Source organism: Mus musculus, chromosome 19 (genome assembly GCF_000001635.26).
Source record: "Mus musculus strain C57BL/6J chromosome 19, GRCm38.p6 C57BL/6J".
NCBI classification, from domain to species: Eukaryota; Metazoa; Chordata; class Mammalia; order Rodentia; family Muridae; genus Mus; species Mus musculus.
Window position 1 is genome coordinate 37,196,924 of NC_000085.6, and position 10,609 is coordinate 37,207,532.

The window sequence follows — 10,609 nt, forward strand, 5'->3', positions numbered from 1 at the left end:
GGAAAGGCACACCCCCAGCACAGGCATGTGCTCCCCTCACAGCACAGGCATGTGCTCCCCTCACAGCACAGGCATGTGCTCCCCTCACAGCACAGGCATGTGTCCCCTCACAGCACAGGCATGTGCTCCCCTCACAGCACAGGCATGTGCTCCCCTCACAGCACAGGCATGTGTCCTCTCACAGCACAGGCATGTGTCCCCTCACAGCACAGGCGTGCTCCCCTCACAGCACAGGCATGTGCTCCCCTCACAGGGAGCAGCAGAAAGACAGAGCAGAGTCGGCTCCTTTGAGTTTTTAAAACATAAGATCATTTCATCAGCAAATAAAATAGTTTTTCTTCTTCCTTTCCAAAGTGGATGCCATATTAGTCTGCCTGTCTGTCACTCTGATAAAATACTGACCAGAGACAACTTGGAGAGAGAAGGGTTGACTAGGCTTCCATGTCCCAATCACAGTCATCATTAAGTCAGGGCAAGAACTTAAAGAAGAGAAGAGTCCGGCACCATGGAGGAGAGATGCTTATTGGCTTGCTTTGCTCTGAAACCTCACAAGCCAGGCCCCCATCATCTGCACCTCTCTCTACATCCCTATCTTCTGAGCTTTCATAACAGCTCATTAAGTCCTGAGAATTCAATAGCCTTTTCTAGCCCAGAGCTTCAAATGTTCCCACCCTCTTCCCATAAAACAACAGTCTTAGTTACAACCTGGTCTAGAACCAATTTCTGTTCTAGTTTGCATCTGCCACTGTGATTAAACAGCATGACCAAAAGCAACGTAGGGAGGTGCCGTAGGGAGGGTTTCCATTGCTGTGAAGGGGCACCATGACCAATGCAATGCTTATAACAACAACATTTCAGGGCTGGAGAGATGGCTCAGTGGTTAAGAGCACTGACTGCTCTTCTGAAGGTCCTGAGTTCAAATCTCAGCAACCACATGGTGGCTTACAACCATCATGTAATGACATCTGATGCCCTCTGGTATGTCTGAAGACAGCTACAGTGTACTTACATAAAATAATAAATAAATCTTAAAAAAATAACAACATTTCACTGGGGCTGGCTTACTGGTTGAGGTTCAGTCCATTATCATCATGGCAGGAAGCATGGCAGTATCCAGGCAGGAATGGTGCTGGAGAAGGAGCTGAGAGTTCTGCATCTTGTTCCAAAGGGAACCAGGAAAAGACTGAATCTGTCAGGCAGCTAGGAGGAGGGTCTCCATGCCCACCCCCACAGTGACATATGTCCTCCAACAATGCCACACCTCCTCTAAGAAGGCCACACCTACTAATAGTGCCATTTCCTAGGCCAAGCATATTCAAACCATCACAGAAGGAAAGTATTTATTTCTCTTTACATGCTATAATCCATCATCAAAGGATGTTGTGATGGCTTGCATATTCTTGGTGCAGGGAGTGGCACAATTAGAAGGTGTGGTCCTGTTGGAGTAGGTGTGTCTCTGTGGGTGTGGGTTATAAGACTCAGCCTAGCTGCCTGGAAGTCAGTATTCTGCTAGCAGCCTTCAGATAAATGTAGAGTTCTCAGCTCTGCCTGCACCTTGATGATCCTGGACTTAATCTCTGAACCTGCCAGGCAGCCCCAATTAAATGTTGTTTTTATAAGATTTGCCTTGGTCCTGCTGTCTGTTCACAGCAGTAAAACTAAGACAGAAGTCAAGGCATGAATTCAAATAAAAACCCAGGAGTCAGGAACTGAAGCAGAGACAAGGAAAGAATGTTGCTTACCGGCTTGCTCTGCATGGCACATTCAGCTTGCTTTCTTATATAACCCAGGCCTACCTGTTCAGGGGTAACACTTCCCACAGTGGGATGTGGGCCCTCCCAAGTCAATTGAGAAAATGCTTACAGAGAAGGCCCACAGATTTTGTGTTAACTTGACAAAAACTAACCAGCACAGATGCCTTTGTTTCTTTTCTTACTTAATTGACCTGACTAGAGCCTCTAGGACATTGTTGAAAACAAGTTTCAAGAGCATACATCCTTGTTTTATCTCTGAGGGAAAATTCAATTTTTCACCATGGGGCATGGGGGTTGGCTATGTGTTTTCCCATAGATGTACCTGGCAGGTAAAGAAGAACCCTTCAAGCCATTAGAGGTGGCATACACCTTTAATCTCTGCACTCAGGAGGCAGGCATCTCTGAGTTCGAGGCCAGCCTGATCTACAGAGTGAGTTCCAAGACAGCCAGGGATACACAGTGAAACCCTGTCTTGAAAAAAGCAAAAACCAACCGCACACACTTACACACACACACACACACACAGAGAGAGAGAGAGAGAGAGAGAGAGAGAGAGAGAGAGGAAGAGACGAAGACGAAGACGAAGACGAAGAAGAAGAAGAAGAAGAAGAAGAAGAAGAAGAAGGAGAAGAAGAAGGAGAAGAAGCAGCAGCAGCAGCAGCAGCAACAACAACAACCACCTAACCACCTTCAAGGCTGGAGAGATGGCTCAGAGTATTAGGAATTACCTTTCCCATGGGGGACCCAAGTTGGGTTCCCAGTACCCACTTGGTGACTTAGAACCACAATTAACTCCAGAACTTGACACCCTCTCTGGCCTCCTCAGGCACTGCACACATAGGGCAAAGACATACATGCAGGGGAAACTCCTATACCTGTAAAATGAATGGAAGAAAAGGTAGAAGGAAAAAGAAAGAGACAGACAGAAAGATAAGCCCTCCTCCTAATTGTGGGGTCTTGTTTTCTCCCATTCAATAGCTAACTGGGACTGAAAATAATAAATTAGTAAATTTGACTTTGGTTTCCAGAGCGTACATTTAAAAACTTATTTATGTATAGCAAGGTGCAAATGTGGAGATCAGCAGACAACTTGCAGGAGTCAGTTCTTTCTTTCCTGATGGGGAACCCACCTGCTCAGAGGAGAAGGGGGCATGAAGGGAAGGACTGTGGAAGGGGGGCAATGAGCAGGATGTAAAGTGAATAAGTTACAAAAAAAAATCTGAATACTGCCTGATTTTTCTAACTTTTCAGCAAATTATCTCCAAACTGTTTGAATTCTGGGTAGCTGCAGTCTGTGTTTTTCTAAACTCTGTCTTCGCTCTTTAACAGTCTATTTTTACTTCTGCATGGCACCTCCTGTTTCAGGTTCACTGGCATCATTAGGCCTCTCAACAGAGGCTCTATCTAGCTGCCTCTGAATGGGGCACTCTGAGTGTTGGTGAGAGTCTAAGATTAACAGAGGGCTGTGGAAATAGCAAACCTTGAAAATCAAGTTCCAGGAGCAACAAGCAACTACTAGTCAATTTAGAGTCAAGAACTTCCCAGGAGGGAAAAACCCAAAACACAAGCAGATGTATACAGTAAAAGAAAGCCCACGTGCTGAGAAGAGAGCCCACTGGATCAAGTACTAGACTCAATGCCCAGGGTCAAAACCCAGAACAAACCAAGAAAAACTCCTAGATCCTAAGGATTCTAACAGTTTCAGATGAAAGAAAGCAAGTCGAAAGTCACTTTAATTCGTATGCTATATAGGCTAATGAAAAATGAACATCTTGGGCTGGGGAGATGGCTCAGCAGTTAAGAGCACTGACTGCTCGTCCGGAGGTTCTGAGTTCAAATCCCAGCAACCACATGGTGGCTCACAACCATCTGTAATGAGATATGATGCCCTTTTCTAGTGTGTCTGAAGACAGCTACAGTGTACTCACATATAATAAATAAATAAAATCTTTATAAAAAATACAAAAAAAAGAAAAATGAAAATCTTTTCATTTGCTCACTATCATTAGAGAAATGTCTGCTCAGCTCTTTTGTCCATTTTCAATTTGGGCTATTTGGGTTTATTTTTTATTTGTTTTTTGAAACAGGGTGTTGTTATGCAGCCCAGGCTGCCTCCTGAGTGCTAGAATTACAATGCTTGGCCCAAGACTTCTGGCTAGCCTCAAATCTCTGTGTTCATTCAAACAATCTACCTTCCTTCTATCTCCCTTGTCACAGGGTAGGGTGGGGTAAGTGCACACCACTGCACCTGGCTATCATGCTGTAGATGCAGGAGAAGGGTGCATCATACCTGCTCATATACAGACAATAGAAATATAAATATTAAAGTGTAAAGACTAACAAAATAAATATTTTAACTGCTTAAACTTGTAAAGAAAACTATTTGGTTCTAATGTTTAATGCACACATGCTGTGGTAAATGCATGACCATTAGTGCTGTCTGAGTCCAGTGCTTTTTGAACATTGCTCATGTGCAAGGAATTTTTATCTGCAGTTGCTTGTGCCATTGCAAGGTAAATGTTAATGCAATGGAAATGCAAATGATGTTTTCCTATTATTATTAAAATATCTTTTTAAAAGATTTATTTGTAATCATAAATAAGTACAGTGTAGCTGTCTTCAGACACACCAGAAGAAGGTATCAGGTCTCTTATTGTGAGCTACCATGTGGTTGCTGGGATTTGAACTCAGGACCTTTGGAAGAGCAGTCAGTGTGCTCTTACCTGCTAAGCCATCTCTCCAGCCCAGGAAAATATCCTTGACTTCACAAGTTCTCTGGAAAAGGTCTGGGGAAACTCTAGTTCTACAAGACAACATTTGGGTAGCTCTATGAACACATGGCGGTTTGAAAAAGAAAATTATTTTCCATATACATTTTCTCATAAAGTTGACACTCAAGCCCATAATCCAACCACAAAAGAGACTGATACAAGAGAATGCTCAGAGTTGAAGCCCAGCCTGAACTACACAGTGAGTTCCAGGCCAGCCTAGACTACAAAGTAAAACTTGTATAAAAAGTCAAAATAGTTGGGCAGTGTCTCACACCTTTAATTCCAGCACATGGGAGGCAAAGGCAGGCAAATCTCTTAAGTTGGAAGCCAGCCTGGTCTACTGAGTGAGTTCTAGAACAGTCAGGGCTACACAGAGAAGCCCTACCTTGAGAGAAAACACACACACACACACACCAAAACAAAATCAAAATAGCTAAATAAAATGGACATTTCAGGGTTAAGCTACAGAAGGGAAAATATACTATACTGCCCTATAATTCTTTTCTTTCTGTATTGGCTAGTTTGATGTCAACTTGCCACAAGCTAAATACATCAGAAAGGAGGGAATCTCAATTGAAAAAGTGCCTCCATAAGATCCAGCTGTAAGGAATTTTCTTAGTGATTGATGGGGAAGGGCCCAGCCTATTGTAAGTGCCATCCTGGGCTATGGTCCTGTGTCCTATAAAAAAGCAAGCAAGCTGGCAAACTGTGAGGTGCAAGCCAGTAAGCAGCACCCCTCCATGGCCTCTGCATCAGCTCCTGCTTCCGGGTTCCTGCCCTTACTGCTTTTGATGATCACCTGACCCATGCAACTGTGAATCTTAAAGAACTAGTAGTGAGCAGACCAGGCATGATGGCATATACTTAATCACCTCAGCTCTAGGAACACAGAGATTTGAGGCTAGCCTGGACTACAGAGAAAGACCTTATTAGAAAGAAAGAGGAGAGTCAGTATGTAGTGGCACATGCCTTTAATTCCAGCATTCAGATGATAGAAGTAGGTGTGTCTTTGTGAATTTAAAGCCAGCCTGGGATACAGAGAGAAACCCTGTATCAAAAACAAACAAACAAAAATAGAGACAGCAGTCCAGGATCGTCAGTTTAGTTTCACTAAAGGACACACTGATCAACATTTCCAGGACAAACCTCTAACTATGAACTAACCCAATTTCCTACACAATGCGTCTCTTTCTCATGTCAGGCCTACCCCACCCATGTGAGTTTCCATCTCTCCTAAGGGCAAAATTCCTAACACAAGCCTGTGGACTCTTCATTACGGGTCACTTGAACGTTAGGGATCAAAGTTACTTTAAAATCTCTTTGTTTCAATGTCTTTTATTTATCAAAGCACTTTCCTCATGGGGCACTTACACATGTTCTTTGGCCTGAGTACGCTTTCCTCTCTTTTCTAGTTAATGACTGCTCTTCTTCTGTCCTTAGTATTCTAGACAATTCCTCAGAAAAGCTTGCCCTGGCCTCCCTGTCAACCCCCTAATTATAATTCCTTGTAAGTGCTCAATTCCAAGTTACCATTTAGGATGGTTCTCCCACCAATCAGTAGACCTCACAAAGGCAGAGTGGACTTGGTTTTACTTCTCACTGTATTCCCACTGCTGCGTGACTTCAAGGCCTGTTCATTATTTCATACATCCTCAGACAAACATATTTTCCCACTTAGACAGCAGAAGCCTACCACTTGAATCAGAGAGGTTAATTCCTGTCTTTAAATCTTTTCATTTAAATCCAGACCCAAACTCTTCTCTGTCTCTTTAGTGGCATATCCCATGTCAAGACATTCTTTTTAACATGGCAGCCCACATGGGTCTTCTACAAACTTGTGAGTTCCTTTGTATTTCTAGGCTAAGCTGGTGACTTTGCACACACTGCCACATTATCATTGCATAATGTTTTATGTCTGTGTACCTTTTCATTTAGTAAGCACAAACATTTTTTGGGCTCCTAGAGGGTAATTACAGTTTAATTTGCTATTCTAGTGCCCATTTACATTATGAATTCTCTGGGCACATCTGCTGAAGGAATTAACAAAGAACTTCCCATAGCCTGAAATGAGGGCTCTACCCACAGCTTATCGCTAACCTTGGCAATTGACAGTTCTTTGGAGGATGCCTGAAGATGTTAGATTATTTCTCTGAAAAACCTTCATTACACTTTTTGGCAGACAGTTCAAAACAAGTGTGATAGAAGAACATTAAATCATTCATTATTCTACATTTCTGGATATCTTTAGAATAGTTCATAACCAAGTATTTTAAAATATAGAATATTAACATATTCTATAACTCTTAAGATTAATCAACATTGTCAATTCTTATTCTTCCCATCTATGGCATGGAAAATCTTTTTATATTTTCAGTAAATTAATTTCTGCTAAAACTATAGCAATGGGCAAAAAACAATGTCTATAGTCATGCTGGTTACTCCCATGGCTGACTACCATTCGCCACAAATTATCTATGTACGAAATACATTTATATTGTTTTTGATGGTGGGCCAGCATACATTTGACAGCGCTTGTTGTGGTGGTCAGAATACAGAGTAGGGTGTGATGGGTCATCCCTGCAGATCTCTGAACTTGGACATCTCTGGCAAAAGGATTACCTCCAGTTAAAGGACATGGTAGGTTACATAGACCAGCCTAGACTCCAGGGTGAAACCCAATCTTTAAAAAGGAGGAGGGGGCAGGCATGGTGGACCACACCTATAATCCCACTATTCAGGAAGCGAGGGCAGAGGGTTCCAGCAAAATGGAGTACAACCTAGCCATCTAGTGAGTTACATGCCAGCCAGGACTACAGAGCAAGATCCTACCTGAAAAGAAGTACTAGTGTGGGGGGGGGGGACGGCGGGGGGGGGGGTGATGACAAACCAACAGAAGCTAGAGAGATGGCTCAGCTGTTAAGAGAGCTAACTATTATCTTGATGACCCAGGCTCAATTCCCATTACCCATGTGATGACTTGCAACTATCTGTGACCACAGTCTCAAGAGATTTAATGCCCCTTTCTGGACTCTGTAGACACTGCATGCTTGTAATACAAAAACATACATGCAAGCAAAACATTCATACACATAAGAATAAATCTATTTTCTTAATTAAAAAAAAAAAAAAAGAAGAAGAAAACCAACAAGAGAAGAGCTGGTCATAGTAGCTGGTGACCTGTAATCCTATCACTTGGCAGATGCAGGAAAATCATGATCTAGATCACACTTTACTTACGTTCCAGGCCGACTGTGCTATGTAAGATCCTCAGGCAAACATACAAAACAACAACAACATCATTTTTTTTTTAAATCTAAGAAGAAATGGGAATTCCCCTTAATATAAACTCCAAAGCTAAATGGACATTGTGTCAGCATATATCCCACATGGTTAACTGCTTAAAAGAGATACGCACACTAGAAGCAGGCTTACATAGCACACGAAGCAAAAAAAAAAAAAGTTAAATATTACACACTCTGCTTAATCTACTCATTTTCCTTCCAAAGGTTGGCAGCCTATTTCTCTTTTCATGAGAAGGAATATTAATTATAGTATCCTAAAATATTTCATGAAACCATGCTTCTAGAGGCTTGTCTTAGTCAGGGTTTCTATTCCTGCACAAACATCATGACCAAGAAGCAAGTTGGGGAGGAAAGGGTTTATTTGGCTTACACTTCCATACTGCTGTTCATCACCAAAGGAAGTCAGGACTGGAACTCAAGCAGGTTAGAAAGAAAGAGCTGATGCAGAGGCCATGGAGGGATATTTTTTACTGGCTTGCTCAGCCTGCTCTCTTATAGAACCAAGACTACCAGCACAGAGATGGTCCTACCCACAAGGGGCCTTTCCCCTTTAATCACTAATTGAGAAAATGCCTGACAGTTATATCTCATGGAGGCATTTCCTCAACTGAAGCTCCTTTGTCTGTGATAACTCCAGCTGTGTCAAATTGACACAAAACTAGCCAGTACAAGGCTCTAGATACAAAGTACTTGTAACCTAAGCATAAAGACCCAAATTCCAGCCCCTAGTACTCACACAAAGGCCAGGTGTACCTGTGGCATCTACAATCCTAGCCCCAGGGAGGACAAGGGTAGGCAGATCTCTGGCCAGCTGGTTTAGGTAACCAACAAGCTCTGGGTTCTTTGAGAAACCCAGTCTGGAGAACAATAAATGAATCTACCCAAAGCTGACCTTAGACTTCTGCCCACATACGTGTACCCCCACAAAAAATAATAAAAGTAGCCTTGTTTGTTGGTACAAGCCTTTAAGCACAGGAGACAGAGGGAGGCAAAGTTCTGAGTTCAAGCTCAGCCTAGTGTACCTAGTGAATTCCAGGGCTGCACGGTGAGAACGTGTCTCAAAATAAATAAACAAACATAAAAATGCATATTTCAGAAATTGGAGGTCGAATAAATTTATGTATTTTATTTATATATCCTGACCATGGACGCACTAGTACAAAAATAGATTTACACAGGTAAGAGCTGATTGTAAAAAAAAAAAAAAAAAAAAAAAAAAAAACAAACTACCTTAAGCAATAATTTTGAAAGCCTTTCGGTTCTGGGTGTGGTGGGCCATGCCTATATAATTCCAGATATGGGGAGCTCTAGATAGGAGGATCTCCAAGTCCAGTCATCCCTGTGTTGCAGATACATAGTCCTTGCCAAGGAAAAACTCAAACAAACAAAAGTAGCTTTGATGGTTACTGTTGTGGGATAGGGTCTCTCTCTGTAACCCGAACTGATTTTGAATTTGTGAAGACCCTCCCAGATCTGCTGGCCATGCCTATGCAGCTTTTTGTTTGTCCTTTTGAGACAGAGTCAAACTAATTAGAGTTAGAGGTTGACCTTGAACTCCTAATCCTTCTGCCTCCTCCTCTCCTGTGCTGGGGTTACGGGATTGGACGCCTACCATATCCTTGATTAATTGATTGATTGATTATTTATTTATTTATTTATTTAGCCTAGGCTACTCTGGAATTCATTATACAGACCAGGTAATCCTTCTGTCTCAGTCTTCCAAGTCTGGAATTATAGGCCTGAGAAACCACTCCAGGCTCAAATTTAAAGAAACATTTTCATTTAAAGAAATAGCAAACGTTTTGTAGAAGTTTAAAAAAAAAAAACAAAAAACCAAAAAACCGTAGGCACAACCAACGGAAAACTAGCAAAACATCCCACCAATCACAGCGCTAAACAATGCCACAGGTCGTCCAAATTACGCATCGGTTTAAGTCAACAACAGCTCGTTTCCCCCCTCCAAAGCTATCCCTTCCGGCGTCAGAGAAGACAGAGGCGTGATTTGTCACTTCTTCCCTTTTTGATCCCTCGGCCGGGATCCACCTGCTTAGAAGTGTCAAGGAGCCTTAGGAATGGTTAACGGTGACCAGCTGCGGAAAGAAACAAACACTCCTGACAACCCACAGCTGAGCAAGCAAGGGCTGTTTATTCAGCAGCGTGTCCCCTTTGGAGGCTGCCCGCAAGCCCTCGAAGGCTGGGCGACAGCACCAGAACCGAGAAGGTTCCTGGACAGGCAAAGTGGTTGCTCGCGTCCCACCCCCCATGCTCTCCTATGTCCCCAACACACACACAGAGGCGCCGGTGCGAACAGTCGGGTTACCCACACGCCCCTCCAGAGCAGCCCCGCACTAAGCCACTTGTCCCTCCCCGAAGATGGGCTCTGACGCGGCCGAGGCTGACCCGAGCGCCCGGCCTCGCGCCGCCGCGGCCCGGCGTACTTGACCCGGCCCAGAAACTGGCCCTCCACGCCGCCACCCCTCACCTGGCTCTGTCCCACCTGAGCGCGAGAGCTGAGGGGACAAGACGCGGAGAAGGGGCGCTGACCTTGTTGCTACTGACAGCGGAGCGCCACATGCTGCCGCTTCCCGGACAGCGGCCCGAAGGACATTTTTTTTTCCCCCTGGAGGAAGGAAACGGGAGGGCGCCGGCCCGGCGGCGGCGGGCACGGCGGCGGGGGTCCCGGCGGGCTGTGCAGCCTCTAGCGGGGACGGTCCGAGGACTACATCTCCCAGGCTGCTCCGAGCCGCCCCTGCGTCGTGACCCCGGCGCGCACGGAGGCGGC

General features: G+C 44.0%; 1 protein-coding gene across 12 annotated transcripts in view; it reads right to left on the reverse strand.

Annotated features, from left to right (window-relative positions):
- The window catches only part of Cpeb3 (cytoplasmic polyadenylation element binding protein 3), a 188,280-nt gene that overhangs the window by 177,583 nt on the left and 88 nt on the right, over positions 1–10,609 (reverse strand). For 3 of the 12 annotated variants that reach the window (XR_003952770.1, XM_011247209.2, XM_011247207.2), the window contains exon 1: positions 10,310–10,542. The exons of 1 other annotated variant lie outside the window; for it this stretch is intronic. The gene's annotated coding sequence lies outside the window, so the exon portion shown is untranslated. Of the gene's footprint in view, positions 1–1,065; positions 1,223–10,309; positions 10,586–10,609 lie in introns of those variants that run through there. 8 more of the 12 variants (NM_001290828.1, NM_198300.3, NM_001290827.1 and 5 more) reach the window with 7 other exon arrangements.